The sequence below is a fragment of the Giraffa tippelskirchi genome, chromosome 6, assembly GCF_054371585.1.
Source record: "Giraffa tippelskirchi isolate mGirTip1 chromosome 6, T2T-mGirTip1v1.2.pri, whole genome shotgun sequence".
In the NCBI taxonomy this organism is placed as follows: Eukaryota; Metazoa; Chordata; class Mammalia; order Artiodactyla; family Giraffidae; genus Giraffa; species Giraffa tippelskirchi.
The window spans coordinates 26,539,297-26,565,905 of NC_137280.1; positions in this window are offsets into that span (position 1 = coordinate 26,539,297).

The following is a 26,609-nucleotide window of genomic DNA, read 5'->3' on the forward strand; positions in this document are numbered from 1 at the left end:
GAAGAAAATATATATATGTTAAATGATGCAGGATATCAATTAAAATTACTGTATGATCTGAATTATAATCTATGCAAATTGTTATTTAAATGCATTTCAATTAAACTGCTTACACTAAGCAAAAAAGGACTAATCTTTCATAACTAAGATTAAAAATATTAACACATTCTATAATTCTCTATCAGTCATATTTTAACTATTTAAACTATTAATTTCTTCTTTGTTGGGATATAGTCAATTTATATATTGTGTTTCAGATGTACAGCAAAGTGAATCAGTTATACATATATCCACCTTTTTAAAAGATTCTTTTCCCATATAAGTCATTACAGAGTATTGAGTAGAGTTCCTTGTGCTATATAGTAGGTTCTTATGTTACCTATTTTATATATAGTAGCATGTATAATGTCAATGTCAAATTCCCAATAATCCTCCCCCTTCCTTTCCCCCCTGGTAACCACAGGTTTGTTTTTACATCTGTGACTCTATTTCTCTTTTATAAATAAATTCACTTGTACCATTTTTTTAGATTCTACATATAAATAATATAATATGGTATCTGCTTTTCCCTTTATGACTTATATGTCACTCAGTATGACAATCTCTGTGTCCATCCATGTTGCTGCAAATGGCATTAATCCTTTTTTATGGTTGAGTAATATTCCACAGTATACATATAGCACATCTTCTTTATCTATTCCTCTGTCGATGAACATTTAGGTTGCTTCCATGCCTTGGTTATTGTAAATAAGGCTGCAATGAGTGTTGGGGTGCATGTATAATTCCAAATTATGATTTTCTCTGAGTATATCCCCATGCATGAGATTGCTGAATCATATTGTTGTTCTATATTTAGTTTTTTAAGGAACCTTCATACTGTTCATTTCCTCATAGTGTCTGTACCAATTTACATTCCTACCAGCAGTGTAGGAGGCTTCCTTTTTCTCCACACCCTCTCCAGCATTTATCATTTGTAGATTTTTGGATGACGGCCATTCTATCATGAGGTACGAAGTGGTATCTCATTGTAGTTTTGATTTACATTTCTCTAATAATTAGTGATGTTGAACATCCTTTCATGTATTTTTGGCAATCTATGTTTTCTTTGGAGAAGTGTCTATTTAGATTTTGCACTCATTTTTTGATTGGTTTGTGTTCTTTTTTTGACATTGAGCTGCATGAGCTGTGTGTGCATTTTGATTAATCACTATCGGTTGCTTCATTTGTGAATATTTTCTCCTGTTCTGTGAGCTGTCTTTTCATTTTGTTTGTTTCCTTTGCTGTAAAACAAGGTTTTAAGTTTAGTTAGGTTCAATCTGGGTTATTCTGTTTTTATTTTTCATTACTCTAGAAGGTGGATCAAAAAAGATATTGCTGTGATTCATGGGAGAAATGTTCTGAGAGTGTTCTGCCTATGCTTTCTTCTAGAAGTTTTATAGTATTTGGTCTTATATTTAGATCTTTAGTCCATTTTGAGTTTATTTTTGTGTATGGTATTAGAGAATGTTGTAATTTTTTTTCTTCTACATGTAGTTGTACAGTTTTCTAACTACTATTAAAGACACTGCCTTTTCTCCATTGTGTGTTCCTGCCTCCTTTGTCATAAGTTAGTAGACTGTATGTGGGTTTATATTTGGACTTTCTATCCACTTCCACTGATCTATGTTTCTGTTTTTGTGCCAGTGCCATATTGTTTTGATTACTGTAGCTTCGTAATATTAAACTATTGATTTTTTCAGTGAACATTTAAAATATAGTACAAAGTTAACATTTTAGCCTAGTCCCTATTCGAATCAAAAATTTATCAAAGAGGTGATATTCAATTATTTCAAATTATATATTTAACATATAGGATAAATTTTTATTAATATAGTTAGAAAATAATATTGTCACTATTTGGCTCTATTAATCAGTAGGTTTATATCTGTTGATATGGTGTTTGACTTATGTTATACTTTTCTTCTTTCTTTAATACCCCACTGTCCTTTATGAAAAATGTCTTCTTTGCCAAGAGGATATTCCTACCACAAAGAGAAGAACCATACCTGATAAAAATCATGCCTAAGCTAAGTTTTCCTGACCTGTGCCATTTGGTGAAAAATACATTGTGTAGCTATTTCATTTTCATGTTACAAGTTCTGAGCTTACAGTACGTTCTAGACTACATAAAGATTCAAATCATCAGTTAAGAAGATGGACATTATCTTCTGTAAATATATCATTTTTACTTTAAAAATTTACCCAAAAGAAACCTGTTCTCTAAAATGTTAGTGAGAAAGGCAAATCTGAGTCTAAACCATTGGCTATTGTTTTTCAATCAAATGATTTTTAACAAAATTACCAGAGCCTTGAAAAATATACCACACTCTTTTGCTAACTTTTTAGTGAATATAGTGTGCAGTTCTATATTTAAACTTTGCATCTCACTAGGTAAGTAGGTATGGAAGTAGGCAGAAAGAAAATTAAAATGCTAAACTATTTCTCTCTTGTAACGTTAACTACATGCACATCATTTCCTCCACGATGTCTTATGAGATCTTGTGAGGAAACAGTAATTTATTCATCCTCTGAATTATCTTATACTTCATTAACAATAATTTGCCATAATAATCCTTTCTAATTTATATTTTAGTTATTTATGTATGTTAATAACTGAGCAATGTACATTTAGTTCTATTAAATATGAAAATTTTTACCCTTTATTTTTAATGTTCTCAGTATCTCACAGAGAGAGGAAGCATTGAGCTTGATATTTAATGAGTTTCAATCTGTTATAGTCTAATTTATCTGATTTGTATATAAAGAGTATAAAATGAATAAATCTGCTCTTGGAAAAAAATGCTCAATAGAGAGATTAACTGACATTGTTGAAAATCTTTCTTACTAAGGACTAATTACAAAGAAATCTTTAAAATTACATACTTGAATCACTTGCATCTCTTTCAATATATTTTTGCTGCTTGGAACTGTGGGGAAACAAAACATCTTTGTATCGTAGTGTTATATTATTATCAATAAGTTAATTAATATTCCTTTTGATCAAAAACAGTGACAGTTAATGCAGTTGAATAGAAGTTTAAAATTAACTGAATTTTGATTTGATTTGATTTTCATTGGCATTAAAAATTCTATTTTCAATATGAATCATTATGGTTTCAGTGCTGAATATTAAAGTACGTTTCATAGATTAAGAAGTGGATGTAAAAGGAGAAAAAATGTTAGGTCATGTTTCTTAACAGTAAAACAAAAGTCCACATAACTAAATTAAAAAAAACACTACAGACGTTTCAGGTCAATGTTAAAAGCCAAGGAAATCAGTTTTTATGTTATATTTTATAAAGTGTCCTAGTATACTGTTTGGAGTAGGAAATGGAAACACTCTCCAATATTCTTGCCTAGAAAATTCCGTAGACAGAGGAGCATGGCCGGCTATAGTCCATAGGGTCACAAAGAGTCAGACACAATTGAGTCTGCATGCTTTATTATACTATTATGATAACAAACGTTATGTTAGCTATTTGAATTTAAAAAAAATAAGTCCATAGGACTTTTATGAAATCACCTCAAGACTGAAAAAGATCAAATAAACCTGAAATCAAAATTTTCAGTATTTCAGAGGCATGTTTTCCCTTAAAAGGTGAGACCATGTTTTATGTTAACTCAATGTAAACATTTTAAATTCTGAAGCAGAATTCCCCAATTACTACTCATGTTTCTCAAAATGATAATCTTATAACAGGTCAGGGGTAGAGAAAGAGCTAATGGTCAAATGAATTGAAGAAATTCTCTGTAAAATACCACATTCTGAAGATATACATTAAATACTAGCATATAAAGTACTCATAGTGGACTAGCTTTTATAAAGCAACCTATTTTTGTTCCAACCAACATTTTAGAAATATTTCAATCACAATAATTTTTAAAAATTGATTTAAACTCTATTTTTGCACCCCAGCTTCAGTGTTTCACAGCACATCAGTTTGGGTAACATGCCTAAAGGCAGTTTAATTAAAGAAAAATAATTAGCTATTAAAATGTTACTATATCTCCAGAGAAAGTTCTGTTTATGTCAATGCTTAAGCAACATCTATTATGCTGTCCAAAAATACTAATAAAAATAACAGATAGTTAGGACTAACCATGCATCAGCTGTTGTGCCAAATATATGTGACATCAATTATATTTCCCTGACCATGCTCTTTCTGTTGCATGCTCCACACTGCTAACATCATTATCTCCAATACAATTTTACATTTTAACAACATTATTTCAGTGATTTTGATCATTTATCATTGAACCTAAAGTAATAGTCAAGATTCCTTAGATGAATATGCAAGGCACCTCATAATTTATTTGTATTACATTCATTTTATCCACTTACTTTTTTCATAGTTTATATGTCTGTGTGTTCATTTGCTCAGTTGCGTCTGACTCTTTATGTTCCCATGGACTGTAACCCACTAGTCTCCTTCTGTCTACGGAATTTTACAGGCCAAAATCCTGGAATGGGTTGCTGTTTCCTACTCCAGGAGTTCTTCCTGACCCAGGGATTGAACCCACATCTCTTGCATCTCCTGCATTGGCAGGCAAATTCTTTATCACTAAGTCACCTGGGAAGTGCCCTTCATAGACTAAGCTGTGGTGGAGATTTTTAAAGTGATTAGAGGTCTAGAACTTAAGTTAGATGAGAGCCCTCCTCCCATATTATACACATTTTGTATGTAAGGACAGATAATAAACCTATTAATAAATGACTAAGTTAAGTTTAAAATAGATGGAAGTGCTCTAAAAGTAATACATTAAGACAATGTGATGGGAATCAAAGTTTCTTTAGATAAGGTGATTAGGAAAAACCCCCCTCAAGAACTGGTCATTGAGACTTGAATGATGAAAAGAAATGATGATGAGAATTAGCCCCAAATCCTAGTGGTCAAAACAGACAAAACAAAAAGTTCAAGGACCTCCCTGTTGGTCCAGTGGTTAAGACTCAGCAATGCAGGGGGCTTGGGTTCCATCCCTGGTCAGGGAACCAGATCCCACATGTGGTGTGGCCAAAAAAAAAAAAAAAGAAATCAAAGTAAAAAAAAAATAAGGTGCAGAGGCTTTGAAATAAAAGGAAAAAGATGTTTATTTATTCAGAGAATATAAATCAGGGCTAGGCCAAAGCATAGAGAATCAAATGCTGTGAAGTTTCTAAACATAACCCCTTCCCACAAGCACTCAGTAAAATCATTGAGGACCAACTTAACCCAATAATTGCAAGTTCTTCACTTTCTCTCCAGGCTCTGTACTCTGAATGTGCTACTCACTTGTCTTAGGATATTTTATCTGCTACTTCTTTAATCCATTTTACCTTAATATAGTCTTCTATATCAATTCTTTGCAACTCCATGGACTGCCAGGCTCCTCTGTCCATGGGATTTCCTAGGCAAGAATACTGGAGTGGGTTGCTATTTCCTTCTCCAGGGGATCTTCCCGACTCAGGGATTGGACCCACATCTCGTGTGTTTCCTGCATTGGCAGGCGAATTCTTACTACTAGTGGCACCTGGGAAGCCTAATATAGTCTTCAAATAGTCTTATATTAAAAAATGTAGCTGGAGTTCCAAATCAACTCTTTCTAAATAATGTATTTTAAATATAGCTTAGTTATTTTCTCAAAGATTCTGTAATTGTTATATTTATCAGTTTCAAGTTTTTTTGCATTGCATTAATCCAATGTAAGCCTTAGTTTCCATTTATATAAAAATAGAAATATCACTTTGTGTATTTAATATAGAATAAATTGCCATATATCTTATAGAAGCTAGACTTTTGGGGCAAACAAATGTTGGATTAAGGGCAAATAAATTCCATTTTTAAAGAGATATTCTTCTAGTCTAGGAGGGATAACTAAAAGTTTATTAGAAACATAAATGGAGGGAAAATGAACAATTCTCTGGTGTTTTAAGTTTTAATAATTGTTCAAAAAAGTTTTTATTCAAAGGAAGTGGAGGCAATATGTTTCAATTCTTTTTATGAAACTACTATCACTCTGATGCAAAAATTTGACCAAAAAAACCCCTTAATATCATATGCCTTTAGAACATAGAAAAATCCTTAATGGTTATTAGCAAATATAATTCAGCAATATATAAAAATAATTCTTATAATAATCATATAATTGGGATTTATTCCAAGTCTGTAAGGCTGGTCAAATATTTTAAAATCAATAAATGTAACCCACTATATTAAAAATCAAAACAAGTAAAAGCACACAATCATGTCAACTGATGAAGAGGCATTTCCCAAAATTCAACACCCATTCATGATAAAACCATAAGCAAGTTAGGTACAGAGAGAATGTTCTTAGCTTGATACAGAACATCCAGAAAAAAAATCTATAGCTAATATATGATACTTAAGGATGAAAGACTGAAGTCTTCCCCACTAACAACAGAAACAAGATGTCCACTCTCATCACTCTTATTCCACATGTCATTAGAGTGAAAGAAAAGGAGAAAATGATATAAGAAATATACAGATTATAAGGGAAGAAATAAAATGAGTATATTTGTTGAAATGATATTTTATGTAGAAAATCTCATTATCTGTCTTAAAATTCCTAAAATAATAAGTGTGTTTAACAAGGTCTCAGGGGACAAGATCAACATACATTCATTCAAACATGACTATCATTCAAGGGAAAAAAGATACTCAGTTGTAAATATAAGAGAATATATGTGGGACTTGCATTGTATCAGCTACTCTATGGACATGAGTTTGAGCAAGCTCCGGGAGTTGGTGATGGACAGGGAAGCCTGGCGTTCTGCAGTCCACGGGGTCGCAAAGAATGGGACATGACTGAGCTACTGAACTGAACTGCATGCTGAACCACAATGTTCTGATAAAAGAAATCAAAGGAAATGTAATAAATGGAGAAACAGACTAGGCTCAAGGATTGGAAATTTCAACATAGTAAATATATCACTTCTCTCAAAGTTCACACATAAGTTTCCTATAACTACTGTTAGAATCCCAGTCAGATACTTTGTAGATAAGGCAAGATCACTCTAACATTTATATTGAGAATAAAGGAAGTAGAATAGCTAAAATAATTTTGAAATGGAAAAGCAAAGTGAATGGAATCAGTCTCCTGCTTTTTGAGGAGGCAGAGAGATGACAAATAACATAAAGATATGTTCAGCATCATTAGCCACTAGGAAAAATGCAAATCAAAGTTGCATTCCTATAGTACTACAATCCAATCAGAATGGCTAAAATGAAATTTTAAAAAGTAGTGACAAATCAAGCACTGGTGAGAATATTGAGAACCTGGATCAGTTTTATATTAATCACAATGCAATCAAGTTATTCTGGAAAAGAGGTAGGCAGCTTATTACTCACCTAAACTTGCAGCTACTATATGAACCCAGAATTGATCTCCTGAGCATTTCTCTCAGAGACATAATGATTTATGTTCACATATATAATTGTACAGAAGTTTCCATAGCTACTTTATTCATAACATCCCAAAACTTGAAACAAACCAGATGTCCTTAAATGGGTAAGTTCATAAACAGAATGAGTTATGTCTATACTACGGAATACTACTTAGCAGTAACAAAGGAAAGTATTGATAGATACAAAAACTAGATGAATCTCCCAAATTATGCTGAGTATAGTGAAGATTTTAATAAGATTGTAATAAGATAATATATAAAACAATCTGATTATAATAAGAGTACATACTGTATGCTTCCATTCATATCGTATTCTTGAAATGATAAAATTATAAAACTATTGAACTGGAGAACAGATTAATGGTTACAAGAGTATGTTAGGATTCTCAGAAAAAAACATATATATGTATTGACAAATAAATATATATCCTACGATATATATGAAATTTGTATAAATAAACTTTTTGTGACCCCCCCCATGGACTATGGACTGCTAGACTCCTCTGTCCATGGAATTCTGCAGGCAATAATATTAGAGTGGGTAGCCATTCCCTTCTCCCAGGGATCTTCCCAACCCAGGGAGGAAACCTGGATCTCCAGCATTGCAGGTGTATTCTTTACTGTCTGAACCACCAAGTATTACTATAAATTTATAATAGAATATATAAAATGTATGTACATTATAGATTATATATTATGTCATAGGTATAATATAATTTTTAACTATAACTATAAAAATAATCATAATGTATAATATCTATATATATAGATATAGCTATAATACTGCTACTGCTGCTGCTAAGTCGCTTCAGTCATGTCAGACTCTGTGCGACCCCATAGACGGCAGCCCACCAGGCTCCGCCGTCCCTGGGATTCTCCAGGCAAGAACACCAGAGTGGGTTGCCATTTTCTCCTCCAGTGCATGAAAGTGAAAAGTGAAAGTGGAGTGGCTCAGTCGTGTCCGACTCTTCACTACTCCATGGACTGCAGCCTACCAGGCTCCTCCATCCATGGGATTTTCCAGGCAAGAGTACTGGAGTGGGGTGCCACTGCCTTTTCCATATAGATACAATAGGAGATCTATATCTATATCTATCTATACATCTATGTATATAGATATCTTGAGAGTGGGTAAGAGGATTAGAAGTGAGATTTAATTTAAGGAATTAACTCATGCAGTTGTAGGGATGACGAGTTGAAAATCTGCAGTGCAGGTTGGCAAGCCTAAAACCCAGACGGCTTTGATGTTTCAGTATTGAATTTAAAATTATAAGGTCAGCTAGGTTGGAAGCTGAGACAGAATTTCTTCTCTTGGAAACCTCGTGTTTTGCTCTTAATCAACTGATTCCATGAGACTTACCTTATCACATTATCAAAATACATTAAATAACAGTACCATGAACTACTCAAACTGACACATAATACTATCACACAAGGATATAGTGGATGAGCACCAGCACGATAGGATTAATATGCAGTATTTTGAATCCTGTTTACATTTTATGTTAGGGATAGTAAGCACCATTAGTACTTGCATTTCAAACTTTGAATCAGGATTGTACCATTTTAAGCACTGTTGGATATAGAGATTTAAAAGGGCAAACATATTGATCACCTGCAATTTGCCATGAAATAATGTAAATTGTCCTGTGAAGAATTGCTTAAATAGTGAACTTTCTTAATACACTTAATATGTAGTTTAATTTGTAAAATTGCATCAAGTTAAAAATATTAAAACTCAAAGCTTTATAAAGTAGTACTAGAGAACAATCAAAGAGTTTCAGATCTTCACAAAATTGAACTTTAGAAGGCCTCCTGCTGTTAAGCAATAATAAACTAATTGTGACTTCTAAGTAGAAAACCGCAGGGAAGATAGCACATCCAAGAGAAATTTAATCTGAAGTTAGAATCTAGCTCCTTATGATAGCTATTATCCTTCATTCAGTTAACATTTTTGTCACTTAATAAGGCCATCTGGAATCTATTATGACTTAAACATAGATTTTGCTTGTCCTAATTTGTGTCCAGGAATGCTCTGCAATTATATGGTTTAAAATTACTAAACTATATATAATATTAATATGACAATGGTTACAGTAAGCATACAGGTTTTAGTTGTTTTTAATTTTGACTTTTGAATAAATTTGTGACAAATATTCTATCATATTACTTATGTGGGTTCTGACTTTTACATTTTGAAAGTGATAGGTGATTACATCAAGGTATTTTATTTTTACAACTTTATATACAATTTAAATTTTTTATCTGTCATTTTATTTATGACATCATATATTCAATGATAAGTGTCTATATCAAGGTAATACTTTAAATGTATGGCAAAAAATAAATGCAGTGTGCCCAAATGAGAATTTTTTCTGACTTCATTATTATTTATGGTATTTAAAATATTGTCTTCAAATAAAATCTCATATATGATGACAATAAAGAATCTACGTACGATGTGAGAGACCCGACTTTGATCCCTGGCTTAGGAAAATCCCCTGGAGAAGGGGATGGCAACCCTGTCCAGTATTCTTGCCTGCAGAATTCCATGGACAGGGGAGCTGGTGGGCGACAGTCCATGGGGTCACAAAGAGCTGGACACTGCTGAGCAACTAACACTTTCACTTTTCAAATGTTAACTAAATATCTGTCATGCTAACCATAGAAATATATTTTCAATGGACAATGAAACAAATTTGACTATTTGACTATGACTTGATATGAATTGTGGTACCGAAATGGAAATTTCATTAAAATTCATATCTCTTGAAGGATTACTATTTCTTTTATTTTTGTTTATACTGCCTAATACAGTCTCTGATATTTAGCTTTATGATTTTTAAAGTTTCTAAACCTGTCACAAATTTGCAAATATTTTCTCCCATTCCATAGGTTCTCTTTTCATTTTTTTCAATGGTTTTCCTTGCTGGGCAAAAGTTTGTAAGTTTAATTAGATCCCATTTGTTTATTTTTGCTTTTATTTCCTTTGCATTAGGAAACAGATCCAAAAAATATTGCTGTGATTTATGTCAGAGGGTGTTCTGTATATATTTTCCTGTAGAAGTTTTATAGTTTCCGGTCTCACTTTTAGGTCTTTAATCCATCCAGTTAAAGTTTATTTTTGTACATGATATTAGAGAGTGTTCTAATTTTATTCTTTTACATGTAGCTGTCCAGTTTTCCCAGAACAACTTATTGAAAAGTACATCTTTTCTCCATTGTATATTCTTGCCTCATTTGTCATAGATTAAATGACCATAATTGCTTACATCTTGGCTCTTTATTCTGTTCTACTGATCTATGGGTCTATTTTTGTGCCAGCATCACACAGTTTTGATTACCATAGCTTTGAATTATAGTCTGCAGTCAGAATTGTGATTCCTCCAGTTCTGACCTTCTTTCTCATGAATGTTTTGGCTCTTTGGAGTCTTTTCCATACAAATTTTAAAATTGTTTCTTTGAAAAGTGCTGCTGATATTTTGATAGGGACCACATTGAATCTGTAGATTGCCTTGGATAGTGTGGCCATTTTAACAATATTATTCTTTCATTCCAAGAATTTGATACATCTTTTCATCTCTTTATGTTGTCTTCAATTTCTCTCATCAGTGTTTTATAGTTGCTGAATACCAGTCTTTTACCTCCTTAGGTTGCTTTATCCTAAGTATTTTATTCTTTTTGATGCAATGGTAATTGTCATAGTTTCCTTTGTTTTCCTTTCTGATGGTTTGTTTTTACTTTATAGAAATGCAATAGCTTTATCTGCATTAATTTTGTATCCTGCTCCTTTACCAAATTCATTGATGAACTCTTACAATTTTATAAGTATCATGTTTTATAAGTACATTATAGTATCATATAATCTGACAGTAACAGTTTCATGCCTTCCTTTGCAATTTGGATTCCTTTATCTCTTTTCCTTTTCTGATTGCTGGGGCTAGGACTTCCAAAACTATCTTGAATAAAAGTGGAAAAAGTGAACATCCTTGTCTGTTCCAGATCTTAGAGGAGATGCTTTCAGCACTTCACCATTGAGTATTATGTTAGATGTGGGTTTGTCATAAAAGGACCCTATTGTGCTGAAGTATGTTCCCTGTATCATCACTGTCTTGACAGTTTTTTTTTTTAATCACAAATGAATGCTGAATTTTGTAAAAAGCTTTTTCTTCATCTGTTGAGATGATCATATGTATTTTACTCTTCAATTTGTTAATGTGGTATTATCATGTTTATTGATTTACAGATATTGAAAAAATTTTGGCTCTGTGGGCTAAATCCCACTTGATCACAGTGTATATACTTTTCAATATATTATTGGATTTGGGGTGCCAAAATTTTGTTGAAGATTTTTGCATCTATGTTCATCAGTGATATTGTCCTATAATTTCTTTTGTGTTCTATCTTTGTCTGGTTTTGGTATCATGGTAATGCTGGCCTCATAGGATAAGTTCAGAAATGTTCCTCCTCTGCAATTTTTTGGAATAGTTTGAGGAGAATGGGGGTTTAACTCTTCCCTAAATGTTTGGTAGAATTCATCTGTGAAGACTTCTGGTCCTGTACTTTTGTTTGTTCAGAGTTTCTAAATTAATGATTCAATTTCATTACTGGTAATTTGTCTATTCATATTTCTATTTCTTCCTGGTTCAATCTTTGATGATAGTAGTTTTCTAAGAATTGACCTATTTTTTTCTATGTTGTACATTTTGGTGGCATATAGTTTTCATAGTAGTCTCTTATGATCTTTTGTATTTCTTATGGTTGTAACTTCCCTTTTTCATTCATGACTTTACTGACTCTGGCCCTCTCCCTTTTTTTCTTGATGAGTTTAGGTAAAGGTTTATCAATTTTGTTTACTATTTCAGACAACCAGCTTTTAGTTTCGTTGATCATTTCCATTGTTTTTTTCAGTCTTCATTTTATTTATTTCTGCTTTGATCTTTATTTCTTTCCTTCTACTAACTTTGGTGTTATTTGTTCTTCTTTCTCTAGTTCCTTTAGGTTTAAGGTTAGACTGTTTATTTTAATAAAATTTGATTAAGTTTTACAGTTTTAATAAAATTATTGGAATATCTGGAAAAAGATTTTTTTCAATATTTCATTTTTTACTTATAAGCTATAAATTAGTAATTTTCTCTAAGTTTGTTAACATACAGCTACACAAATTGCAAGTCATAATCTTATTCAGATTTTTTTTTTGCAAAATAATTGTATCTGAGATCTATAGAAAGTTCTGATTCTGTATGAAATGCTTGCTACCTCTGTCAATCAACAGAACTATATTATTAAAACAAATGTAGAAATATATGTTACTACATGAATAACAAGCTTTTGATTTTTTTATCATTCCCTTCCATAGGAATCAGTTTTTGTCATTTTAAGATAATACTTCCCTCAGTAAAACAATACAACCAAATTCTAAGCTACAGATACAATATTATTTTATTTTGTGAAGATAAAACAAGAGCAAGTGGATATTTGAAATACTCCAAGACTCTTTCCAAGGTATTCAGATAATATTGTTATATATAATGTATATCTAAAGTTAATTACCATCTGAGATACAGAAAGTAATATTTTAAATAACATTAAAGTGTTGGTATATTCTGAAAGAGACTAATGCTCTTAACACAGGAAAATTGACAAGGGTAACCATAAGATAAAAATTAGCAGATAGAAGGTCATGTGATTAAAGTATAGAAAAGTAGTAAAACAGTACAGGATAAGATGGTTTTGTTTGGTAAAGTAATGTCTTTGTTTTTTAATATGCTGTCTACGCTGGTCATAACTTTTCTTCCAAAGAGCAAGCATCTTTTAATTTCATGGCTGCAGTCACCATCTGCAGTGATTTTGGAGCCCCCAAAAATAGTCTCTCACTGTTCCCATTGTTTCTCCATCTATTTGCCGTGAAGTGATGGGACCAGATGCCATGATCTTAGTTTTCTGAATGTTGAGTTTTAAGATTTACTGAACGTGGCCCACCCATCAGAACAAGACCCAATTCCCCCCTCAGTCAGTCTCTCCCATCAAGAAGCTTCCATAAGCCTCTTATCCTTATTCATCCAAGGGCAGACAGAATGAAAGCTACAATCACAGTAAACTAACCAAACTGATCACAAGGACCACAGCCTTGTCTTACTCAATGAAACTATGAGCCATGCCATGTAGGGCCGCCCAAGATGTATAGGTCATGGTGGAGAGTTCTGACAAAACGTGGTCCACTGGAGATGGGAATGGCAAACCACTTCAGTATTTTTACCTTGAGAACCCCCATGAACAGTATGAAAAGTTAACAAATAATAGGTTCAGTAAAATATAATACCCATTGTTGTTTTAGAACTTCGGTAAACCTTTCCTACCTATATATGCTTTTCTAGGAAATCTACCCTCATCTATCTGCCTTAACTTTACTGAATTGGAACTAAAATGTTTTATGGGCTCCCCAGGTGGTTCAGTAGTAAAGAATTGCCTACAACGCAGGAGACATGGGTTCAGTCTCTGAGTCAGGAAGATCCCTTGGAGAAGGAAATGGCAACCCACTCCACTATTCTTGCCTGGGAAATCCCATGGACAGAGGAGCCTGGTGGGCTACAGTCCATGGAGTTGCAAGAGAGTCACACAGGACTTAGCAAAACAAAATGTTTTTTACAGAATATTGAAATTAAACTTAAAATAGAAACAATGTTTGTAAGTGTACATTTCTGAGGTTTTGATATATCTTTTTACTAATGGGAATGAAAAGGGCATTAGATATTAAAAAATGAATAGTTCAGAAGTTATTTCATATGTTTCATATGAAATTTTCATATGTTTCAATTCATACGCAAACTCCGGGAGTTGGCGATGGATGGGAGGCCTGATGTGCTGCAGTCCATGGGGTTGCAAAGAGTCAGACACGACTGAGTGACTGAGCTGATTGTTGTTCAGTCACTCAGTCGTGTCTTGTTCTCTGAGACCCCATGGACTGCAGCATACCGAGCTTCCCTGTACTTCACTATCTCTCAGAGTTTTCTCAAATTCATGTCTATTGAGTCAGTGATGCTATCTAACCACCTCATTCTCTGCCACCCTCTTCTCCTTTTGCCTTCTATTTTTCCCAGCATCAGGGTCTTTTCCAATAAGTTGCCATTTGCATCATAAAAGGGAAAATTAATTGAAGATAGATACTCATGATGATAGAGGATAATATGGTTAGACAGCATCACTGACTCAACAGTCAGTGATGGACATGAATTTGAGCAAACTCCGGGAGATATTGAAGGACAGGGAAGCCTGGTGTGCTATAAAGTCCATGGTATCAGAGAGAGCTGGACATGACTTAGTGACTGAACAACAACAACTAATTACTTAATACTGTTTTTGTATATTAATTGGCTCCTAGTCCTAAATTAAGGAAGATTGTTACTTATAGCTGTTTTGTCTAAGTCATTTTAGAAATTACCACCTCACTGTAACAATCTTATGCTTTCCATAACACAGTAAGGAACAAATGCAAACAACCACTGAAGATTTAATCTTAACAAGGCATTCAGGGAACTCATGGGGATTCTTCCTTTAATTGGAAATTGAATGACAAACTCTAAATGTCTTATTTCCCCCAAAGCTCTGTTATCCTAATCTACTGGTGAGAGATGAAATTTTCTGTTAGAAATGCTAGTTTCAGTTTAAATATTTCAACATATTCTTTTTTTTTGGTGGTGGGGGGGGGCCGGATCTGATAGACAACTGACAATAAGCTGTTTAAGACAAAGTTAAAAAATCTGTTTTATTGAAATTGTAAATTAAATTAACCAGACCAAAGAATAAGTCAGACTAGTAGGAATGAAACTCTGCTAAGTAATGCAACACCCTTTCTTTGTTTATAATTAAACTTAATTTCTATTATTAGTCTCCATTTGGCTAGGTAGCAGGAAACATAATATCAGAACATTGTTTTTCCATAATTAGTATTCCCACTCCAAGTCAGGCCATGGGGGCTTGAAGATCTTGTCTTCTCAACAGGTTCTACTTGGAATCATGGTACAGCTTGTCTTTGTCAAATCAGTTATTAATAGTTCCTTTTAATGATGTAATATTGTTGTTGTTGTTCAGTTGCCCAGGCATGTCCAACTCTTTGTGACCCCCATGGACTGCAGCACGCCAGGCCTCCCTGTCCCTCACCATCTCCCAAAGTTTGCCCAAGTTCTTGTCCATTACACTGGAGAAGCCATACAGCCATCTCATCCTCTGAAGCCCTCTTCTCCTGCTCTCAATCTTTCCCAGAATCAGGGACTTTTCCAGTGAGTCAGCTGTTCACATCAGATAACCAGATACTGGAGTTTCAACATCAGCATCAGTTCTTCCAATAAGTATTTAGGGTTGATTTCCCTTAAGATTGACTGGTTTGATCTCCTTAAGATCGACTGGTTTGATCTCTGATGTAATACTTTACAATAAATTTAGTGGCTTAAAACAGTACAGATTTATTCTCTTACAGTTCTGGGGACCAGAAATCCAAAACCAACATGTTAGCAGGGCTGAGTTCTTTTTAGAGGTCTCAGAGGAGAACCCATTTTGTTTCTTTTTCCAGCCTCTTAATGATAACCATCATTCCTTGGCTTATAGCTCATTCCTTAAATCATTCTAACCTCCTTATATTCATTGTCCTATCTATTGGTACTGACTCTGATCCTGCTGCTTCCCTCCTAGGAGGACCATTGTATTTACATTTGGCCCATCACGATAATCCAAGATTATAAACCTTTTTCAAGATCCTTAATCACACCTGCAGTGCTCCTTTTTAGTGTAAAATAATGTATTCACAGGCTCCAGGGATTAGAATGTAGACATCTTTGGGGAGGAAGTAAATCTGCCTACAGTACCAAACTATCTGGGATTTTCTCTCTTCAGAAATTTAGCCCAGTCATCACAGGGTAGCTAACAATAGGGGAAATCTTTCTCAGAGATATACTTTCTTGCTGTATTTACATATGCTAATTCCTAATGCTTGATTATGTAAATTTTTTTTTCTGGGTCTGGGTCAATCTTGCTTTTTCTTTTCATTCAGACATAATGCCTTAAATTTGGTATTTTAAATGTCCAAGAATTGATTTCTCTATACTCTTTAGTCTCCTGTGTTATACCCTCAGAGCCATTTGTACAGAAAATCCTATTAATGTCCTCAATAGCAGATATTATTATGAAATAAAAATATGTATAGAAAAATGTTCCTGTTGATACCTAAAAATATTAACCTTATGTATAAGATTTTTCTGTAGCAAGAGAAAAAAAAAATCCTTGCTTAAGGAAGACACTTACTACATTTCCGAGGTAGCAGCTACTGTTTCATTCAATATAAAATTGTGTCTCCTTTTGTAGTTACATTCACTTTTCACAGAATCAGGTTAAACATCAGAGATCTTTGAATAAGAATAAAAGTCCTTTAAACATCAGGGATCTTTGAATAAGAATAAAAGTCTTGAAAAGTATAAAACATACCTTGGGAAAAATTAGGCATGGTAATACCTGAGAGAGAATTCTAACCACACAAAATTGTCACCATTTCCCAGAATACTATGTATTGCATGCAGTCTTAAAATTATGGACAAATGATGCTTTCTAGGCCAAATTAAATTATGAGAAAGCAAAAGCTCTTTGGTGCAAAATATGAGCTATAAAAAGGCCAATTCAGTTGAAATTGTACTTAACTCTCTTCCATGGTATAATACAATTCCTCTTTATCCTAGAAATATATAAAGCTAGACAATCAATAATTTGATGAGAATAAATTTGACTTTGCTGTCCAGGAGATTAATTCTAGAGTCTTTTGGGCCTGAAAACAATCAAGCTTTATACAGGGTAAATGTGATCATCAGGACTGTAATAAAGACTTAATTATAATAGGTCTATAAATATATGAGCAAAATTGGTTACATGATAATTAAAATATCTTTCTTTTTAAATTATAGCCATCCTTGTATGTGTATTTCTGTGTGTAAAATGTTACCTTGTGGTTTTAATATGCACTTCCCTAATAAATAATAATATTGAATAACTTGTTGCATTTTTAGTTTTCATATATTTTTCATGTAAATATCTAATTACTTATCCATTTAAATTATTTTATTACTGAGTTTTAAAGATTTTTATATATTCTGCATACACACTTAAAATATATATGATTTGCAAATATTTTCTCCCAATTCATTGGTTTGTCCTTTTTTAAAATGTTGAGGTAAAGAAAAATAATTTCAATGATAAAAATGTATTTCACTTATAGGCTAAAACAATTGTAAACTTATATACCTAACAATACCTATAATGAAATATATAAGGCGAAGTGAGAAAATAAAAGCACTCTGACATAAATTATGTCAGGAAGACATTAGTCTCTTTTAAGCAGATCAAAAATATGCGTATGCATATAAACACGAACTTCCCTTGTGATCCAGTGGTTGAGACTGTGCTTCCACTGCACTGGGCATGGGTTTGATTCATGGTTGGGAAACTAAGGTCCTGCATGCCAATAGTGTGGCTAAAAAAAGGTATATAAGCAATTTTAAAAATGTAATTGATCATGTATATGTATATACACAAGCAATATTACATTATTTATAAGATAGGATCACTTATAAGGGTCTGAGTGAGTGACAGTTGCTCAGTCATGTCTGACTCTGTGACCCTATGGACTGCAACCTGCCAGGCTCCTCTATCCATGGAACTCTCCAGGCAAGAATACTGGAGTTGTTGCCATTTTGTTCTCTATATACATATATATGTATACATATATGCGTGTGTGGATATGTATATATATGTGTGTGTGTATATATATATATATATATATAAGGGTTCAGTCTCTCAGGGGTGTACAACTCTTTGCGATACCATGGACTACAGCAGGCCAGGCTTCACTGTCCATCACCAACTCCCGGAGTTTACTCAAACTCATTTCCATCGAGTTAGTGATGCCATCCAACCATCTCATCCTCTGTCATCCCCTTCTCCTCTTGCCTTCAATCTTTCCCAGCAACATGGTCTTTTCCAATAAGTCAGTTCTTCTCATCACGGGGCTAAAGTATTGGAGTTTCAGCTTCAGCATCAGTTCTTCCAATGAATATTCAGGACTGATTTCCTTTAGGATGGATTATATCTCTTTGCAGTCCAAGAGACTCTCAAGAGTCTTCTCTAATACCACAGTTCAAAAGCATCAACTCTTCGGCACTCAGCTTTCTTTATGGTTCAACTCTCATACATGACTACTGGAAAAACAGTAGCTTTGACTAGATGGACCTTTGTCAGCAAAGTAATGTCTCTGTTTTTTAATAAGCTGCCTAGGTTAGTCATATCTTTTCTTCCAAGGAGTAAGTGTCTTTTAATATCATGGCTACAGTCACCATCTGCAGTGACTTTGAAACCCTCCAAAGTAAAGTCTCTCACTGTTTCCATTGTCTCCTCATCTATTTACCATGATTGATTGGACCAGATGCCATGATCTTAGTTTTCTGAATGTTAAGTTTTAAGCCAACTTTTTCACTCTCATCTTTCACTTTCATCAAAGGCTCTTTAGTTCGTCTTCGCTTTCTGCCCTAAGAGTGGTGTCATCTGCATTTCTGAGGTTATTGATATTTCTCCTGGCAATATTGATTCCAGCTTGTGTTTCATCCAGCCCAGCATTCTGCATGATGTACTCTGCATATAAGTTAGGGAATGGCAAACCACTTCAGTATTCCTGCCTTGAGAACCCCATGAACAGTATGAAAAGGGTCTAGCATAATTATAAAAATTGAGAAAGAGACTTTGATTAAACCAGGTGAATATTTTTATTTTTATGAAAATATTATATATTCTTTTCTGTTTGTGAATAAGTGTATTATGTCACAAATAATATTTTGTCTTAATCCTCTTGGGCTTGTGTAACAAAATACCATAGATTGATTGGCTCACTTAATCACACAGACATTTATTTCTCACAATTCTGGTTGGAGAACTCTAAGATCAAGCAACCTGGACTTACTTTTCTGGGGTGGGCACATCCAATGGTTTAATGTAGGCAGCCCATCCAGTCCTTTTTTCTAAAATCAGGATAACTCCGAGGGACATCCTAGGCCCAGAGCTCCTCCCACAGTAGCACAAACTTCCCTCTGCCGATTCTTGTTGATCCCAAGAGTACTTTATTGTAAACATCAGTCATGCTAATCTGTCTCAGAAAGAGAAACCAATCTGCAAAATCTACACGCTGTATGACCCCAATTCTGTGACATTCTAGAAAAGGCAAAACTGGGGAGAAAGTAAAAGGATCAGTGGTTGCCAAGTATGAGGATGGTGGGAGGGATGAACAGGCAAAGCATAGCAGATTTTTCGGGCAGTGAAACTACTCTGTATGGTTCCTTAGTGATGGACTCATGTCATTATATATTTGTCCAAATCAGTACACAGGACATTTCTGTACCTTAGTCTCAATTTTTCTGCAAACTTAAAACTGCTCTAAAAAATAAACTTTAAAAGTTGATTTATTTTAAGCATATAGTTTAATAAGTTTTTTACATCTATTTAGTCATGTAACCACTATATAGTCATGATACGTGATATTTCCATCATAACAAAAAGTTCCCTAAGCTTCTTTGCATTCAGCCCTTAGTTCTAGAACCTGGCAACTGCTGATCTGCTTTATGTATTTGCAGTTTTGCTTTTCATTTTTTGGAACTTGGTAAATGAAATCATACTGTATGTAATATGAGTCTGACTTATTTCCCTTAGTTTATGTTTTAGAGATTCTTATAGTGTTTTTTTGTATATATAGCTTACGTATTTTACAGCTGAAAATTATTCCATTGAAAATATTTACCATATATGAATATAAATAAAAATATATTTTAATTTTTGTTTAATCCTTCTGTTAGGTAGTTAGAATAGGAATCAGGAGTCCAGAATGGCGGTGGCTAAAAGATAAAGAAGGGAAAACCCCGTGAAAATAGAACAAAGGAAGGTCTGGAATGAGGACCTCAGGTAGAACAAAAAGCACTCCTGGATAGCCCAATTTACTAGGTCCAGGGGGAGGAAGAAACATAAAAAGAGGAGCCAAAGGGCCGGGGCTCTTTTCTCTTCTCTTCATGTCTTTGGGTTGGCATGCCCTCACACCTCGAGGATGTATTTTCCTGCGATTTTCTAAATAAAATTGAACTGTAACATGGAGCTGTAACACTGATCTGTCTAAAAGCTATAACACAGTCTGTTCAAAACCCGAGAGCTATAACATGGTCTGAGAGCTATGACACGCCAAGGGCTCTAACGTCCATTGCTTCAAATTTTTGTTGAAATGAGACAGAACCGAGGAGAATACACTCACTTGACACTTCCAATCAGAAGTTGGCAGACACTTGGGAATGATTCTAGTTTGGAGTTATTTTGAACATTTGTATACAACACTTTGTGTGGATATGCTTCCATTTTTATGGGATAATCACCTAGAGGTAGAATTGCTGGGTCTTCAATAAATTTATGCTTATCTTTATAAGAAACTACTAAATTATTTTCCAAAGTTAATGTATTGTTTTGCTTTCCCACAAGCAATGTATGAGTTCTTTAGTACTCCAGATCCTCTCAAATACTTGGCATTTCAAGATTTTTAATCTAGGCCTTTTTAGAAGTGCTTATTGGTGTTTCCTTGCAGTTTCAAAAATTTTTATTGAGGTATAGTTGATTTACAATAGTATATTAGTTTTAGTTGTACAGCATAGTGATTCAGTATTTTAAAGTGTATTTTTCTTTGTAGTAAATTATGTGAATTGTGTCTTAGGCTTACTTGGCACTCATATTTCTTTGGTAAAGTGCTTGTTCATTTTTCTATTGTATTTTTGTGTTTTCTTATTTTTGAGTTGTATAATATTAAATTTTTATGTACTCTGGCACATATTAGGGTTCTCCAGAGACACAGAACCAATAAGATGCATGTATATATGTCTTACTGGTTTTATTTATTTGTTTATTGCAATCCCGTGGACTGTGGCTCACCAGCTTCCTCCCCCATAGTATTCTCCAGGCAAGAATTCTGGAGTAGGTAACCATTCCCTCCTACAGGTGATCTGCCCATCACCAGAGATATAACCTGGTTTCCTGCACTGCAGGTGGATTCTTTACCATCTGAGCCATAAGGGAAGCCCCATGTGCACACATACACACACACACATATATGATGGATTTATTGTAGGAATTGGCTCCATGGTTATGGAGACCAAAAAAAGTCCCACAATCTGCTATTCAAAACTGGAGAAAATGAGTGAGTGGTACAAATCAGTCCAACTCAGGGACTTTGCTGGTAGTCCAGTGGTTAAGAATCTGCATTTCCTCTGCAGGGAGGGATGAGTTTGATTCCTGGTTGGGGAACTGAGATCCTGCAGGCTGGGCGATACAGCTAAAAAACAAACAAACAAACAAACAAAAAACAATTCTACTCAGAAGGTCTGAGGGAACAGAAATCAGGTGAGCTGCTGGTCTAACTTTCAGATCAAGGCTGAAATTCCTGAGAACTGGGGAGTTGCTTCATTAAATCTGGAGTTGAAGATCCATAAAGTAAGTGCTCTGGTGTCTGAAGGCAGGAAAAGATGTACATCTCAGTTCCATAAGAAAGAGCGAAATTCTCCTTCCTCCACCTTTTTGTTCTATTCAGGCCCTCAAGGGTGCTTGCTCCCATGGTAAGGGAAAATCTTCTTTATTCAGCCTATGGATTCATATATTAATCTCTCCTGGAAACAGCTTCACAGACACACCCTTAGCCCAGTCAGATTAACACAAACAACTAGTCATCACATGGATGCAAATCTATTATATATGAGGTTTGCAAATATATTCTCCCAGTGACTGGTTTGTCATTTTCGAAGAGTATCTTTGAAGCAGCAACAGATATGAATTTTGATGAAGAGTAGGTTATTATTTTTATATGTCTGTGATTTTTGGACTTATCTAAGAAATCTTTTAACAAAAATTTATGTAAGTTCAAGTAGATAGTCTATATTTTCTCCTAAATGTTGTATGTTTTCATCACTTATGATTATGTCTACAATTCATTTTGAGTTATTTTTAACATCAATTAATAATTGAGAGTTATTTTTTTTTATATGGATATTACTTGTAACCAGCACCATTTGTTAAAAGAACTAGAATTTCCACACTAAATACACTAAATTCTCTTGGTATCTTTGTCAAAAATCATCTGTCCGTGGGTGGGTGTGTGTTAAGTCATTTCAGTCATCTTTGGCTCTTTGTGACCCTATGGACTGTAGCCTGCCAAGCTCCTCTGTCCAGGGGGTTCTCCAGGCAAGGATACTGCAGTCGGTTGCCATGTCCTCCTCCAAGGGATCTTCTGGGTCCAGGGATAAACCCTCATCTCCTGTGGCTCTTGCTTTGCAAGCAGATTCTTTACCGCTGAGCCACTGGGAAAGCCACATTGGCCGTATATAGAGTCAATGTGTGGACTTGGTATTCTGTTCCATTTTGGGTTTTTGTTTGTTTTTAATTTTTTTTAATCTGTAAACCAATACTTCATTGTCTTGATTTCTGCAGCTTTTTAGTAGTTTCTGAAATCAAGGAGTGTAAGTCCTATTTGCTTTTCTTTTCCAAACTCTTGGAAAAACAATTAACTTTAACAAAAAACTTTAACTTCCATGTATGTTTTATAATAATGTCATTTTCTTGTCAAAATGTTGTCAGTTTTTACCCCCCACAATTTAAAACCTATGGGACTTTGTTTTTGCACTGAGTACATAGATCTATGTAAAGAGAACTGATCACTTTATATCAATTTTGGCAGTTCCTATTGTTAGACTTTAAATATTTTTTTCTTTTAAAATATGGATCGTATTTTTCAACCTCTTTGCATCCCTGGTAATTTTGTTGATTTCACCGCAGTTACTGTGGATTTAATATTCTTGAGTGCTAAATAATTTTGTATTCTATTAACAATGCTAAGGTTTGTTCCAGAATGCAATTAAGTTATTTGCAGATTTGTTTGATCTTTTTGAGATCTGTTTAAGCTTTATTTTGGCTCCATTAAAAGACTTTTTTTTTAACTTTTTATTTTGTATTGGAGTACAGCCAATGAACAATGTTGTGACAGTTTCAAGTGGACAGCAAAGGGACTCAGCCAAACATATACGTATCCATTCTCCCCTCAAGTCCTTCCCATTCAGGCTTCCACATAACATTGAGCAGAGTTCCCTGTGCTACAAGTAGGTCCTTACTGATTATCCATTTTAAATATAGCAGTGTGTACATGTCCATCCCAGACTCCCTAACTATCCCTTCCCCTCATTCTTCCCCCTTGGCAACCATAAAGTTCATTCTCTCTCTGTGAGTCTGTTTCTGTTTTGTAATTATGTTCATGTATATCTTTTCTTTTTAGACTTCACATATAAGGGATATCAAACTATATTTCTCCTTCTCGTGCCCACCTAACTTCTCTAAGTATGACAATCTCTAGGTCCATCAATGTTGCTGCAAATGACCCTATTTCACTCTTTTTAATGGCTGAGTAATATGTGTACCGCATCTTCCTTATCCATTCCTCTGTCGATGCACATTTAGGTAGCTTCCATGTCTTGGCTATTGTAAACAGTTTTGCGATGAAAACGGGTGTACGTATCCCTCAGACCATAGTTGTGTTTTATGAAATCTCACCAGTCTAGGTGGAGTGAGCATGAAACATATCCCATGCCCTGTGACATCTTGGAATCCCAATTCTATTTTGACCAGACTCAGGATATTTCCTCCCGTCTATTAATATCCACAGATCAGTACACAAACAAATTGCATTTTCTCTCTCTTTCCCTTCTATCTCCCTTTTCCTTTCCTTCTGTTCATCTCCCTTCCCTTTTTCTTCTCCTTCTCCTCGTTCTTCTTCCTCCTCCTCTCCTATTCTTCCTACTTCTACTTGTTTTTTTCTTTCCTCTGTCTGTATCTCTTTGTGTGTCTCTCTTTCTCCCTCCTTCCCTCCCTTCTGCCCTCTCTGTGCAACTCCTCCTACTCAGTATTATCACTTATACATTCTATCTGACTTGATTTTCCCAAGATCTAATCTTGATCTCCTTAATCCCACGCTCTGTGGTCTGAAAACTGACTCCAGTGATTAAGCAGTGGTGATCCTAGGATTTACTTCATTTTTTTTTTCTTTTAATCCTTTAAAGAGGCAAAACGATCCTTTGATGCTTGTAGTACAATGTCTGAAAATTCTTGTTTGATATAAATCCTGTTTCTTACTGTGGACAGCAGAAGAGCAAGTCTCATAACAATTAATCCTTTATTTGAGGGAATTACAAATCATAAAATTGACTAGACTTGTAGTTGACCTGTTTTACTCAACTTTAAAAACAGCTATGAATTGATATAATATTAAAGTTGATATAAATGTCTATCATTTTTATCAAACATATTCATATACCAGTGAAGTGACATAGATTTATCAAAAGTACAGCATTAGAATATACTGCGAGCCTCTCTCATCCTTTCTCCCTCAACTGGAAGATATAGTACTAATTTGAAGCTGATAATTATATGTGCAAAGTCTTATGACCATTCTGAAAAAAAATACACTTTAAAGAATTTTACCCACTGACATCATATAAGTGAAAATTTACTGATTTTTAATAGAGAAACAGATATTTGCCCATTCCAGGTGAAAATAACCCATCACTTACTACATTTCATCTTGGATATACGACTCCATTCAATTCAGTCCACACAAACAACCTTTTCTATTACTTGTATTGTGCTATGTGTCATAAGTTTTCAAGGACATTCTCAATTTCTGACTTTGAATCCTGATTTCAGACATTTTGTTAACACTTTCGTTTGAGTCTCTCTAATCATAAGGACTTACAGGAATTTTTTTTTTTCCCATCAACATACTTTAATATAAACTGCTTTACATCTGTTTATGTTATATATCACTGGGTGAATTTCTGGTTGAATTTTTATAGATCTTCAGTAATTTTTGATTCACAAAATAGAAATTTCAATTAATGTTTCAGTTTCCTTGATTTTTAACTATTGTTATTTCTAAATGGAATTATTCCTTATATATTACCCTGCATCCAAATGATCAATAGAAATCATGATATATTCCTTATAGTGTGAACATAGAGAGAAGAGACCCTGAAAAAAAGAACTGTTTAATTCAAAGATTTCTAAACTCACTTGAACATGAAACAATTTTGTTCATAGCACATGTAGTCAAATCCTGCACAAACATGTTCTGTGGAACCTCACACTGGGAATGCAGATTAAATATAAATCTCATAAAGCTACTAGATTTGGATTAGATGAAAAGGAATAAAAATCTACCAATCTTAAATAAATTAGAAATAAAACATTTACAATAATCATCTATCTTCTTTTAAAAGTGTTTCTTGTATTTGAATTATGGATAATTATATTTTTCAGAGGTTGCAGAGTAAGGAGTTGACTAGAAAAGGCTGCAGGAAGAAATTATTTGGGACAATAGAATAATTCTATATCTAGTCTGTGGTGGTGGTATAACATAACTCTGTAGGTATTTATTAGAATTTATAGAACTGTAAACCAATAGGAATAAATTTTATGTTTTATAAATTATGGATAGATACATAGATGAATGTGATTCTGTTTTAGGGAGAAAACACGGCCTTTGAATTGCATTCACTTGTGGAAGTAAGTCCATAGCTATTTTCATGTCTCATTCATATAACCCCCTAGCTATATTTTCCATGAACAGGAAAGACAGCGTTTAAACTGTTTAGAGATTTCTTGCATACAAAATAGCCTGAAGATACTGGGGAAGAATAGCAATTATTCCCAATATGCATAATATTACTTAGATAAAGAAAACATGTAAATTTCTGTTTTTTTCACCTCAAATATATAATCTCATATTTGGAAAACAAGTAGGGGGCAGACAAATGCTAAATTATTAGCATTTTATTTGTGTAATAGCATTAGAAGAAATGCTGTTAGTTTAAATTAAAGCACAGCAAGGCACTTCTGCATAACTCAAGCAAACAAATTAACAGATAAACTCCAGCCTTCTTATTACTGCTTCCTAGATTGCCGGGCAGCTTAAAGATGATGAGAAAACTATTTTATAATGAAGGGTGATCATAAGAGGACAGAGGTGAAAATGTAGGAAAACTCACTTTCTAGACGATAGATAGAAGATGCAGCC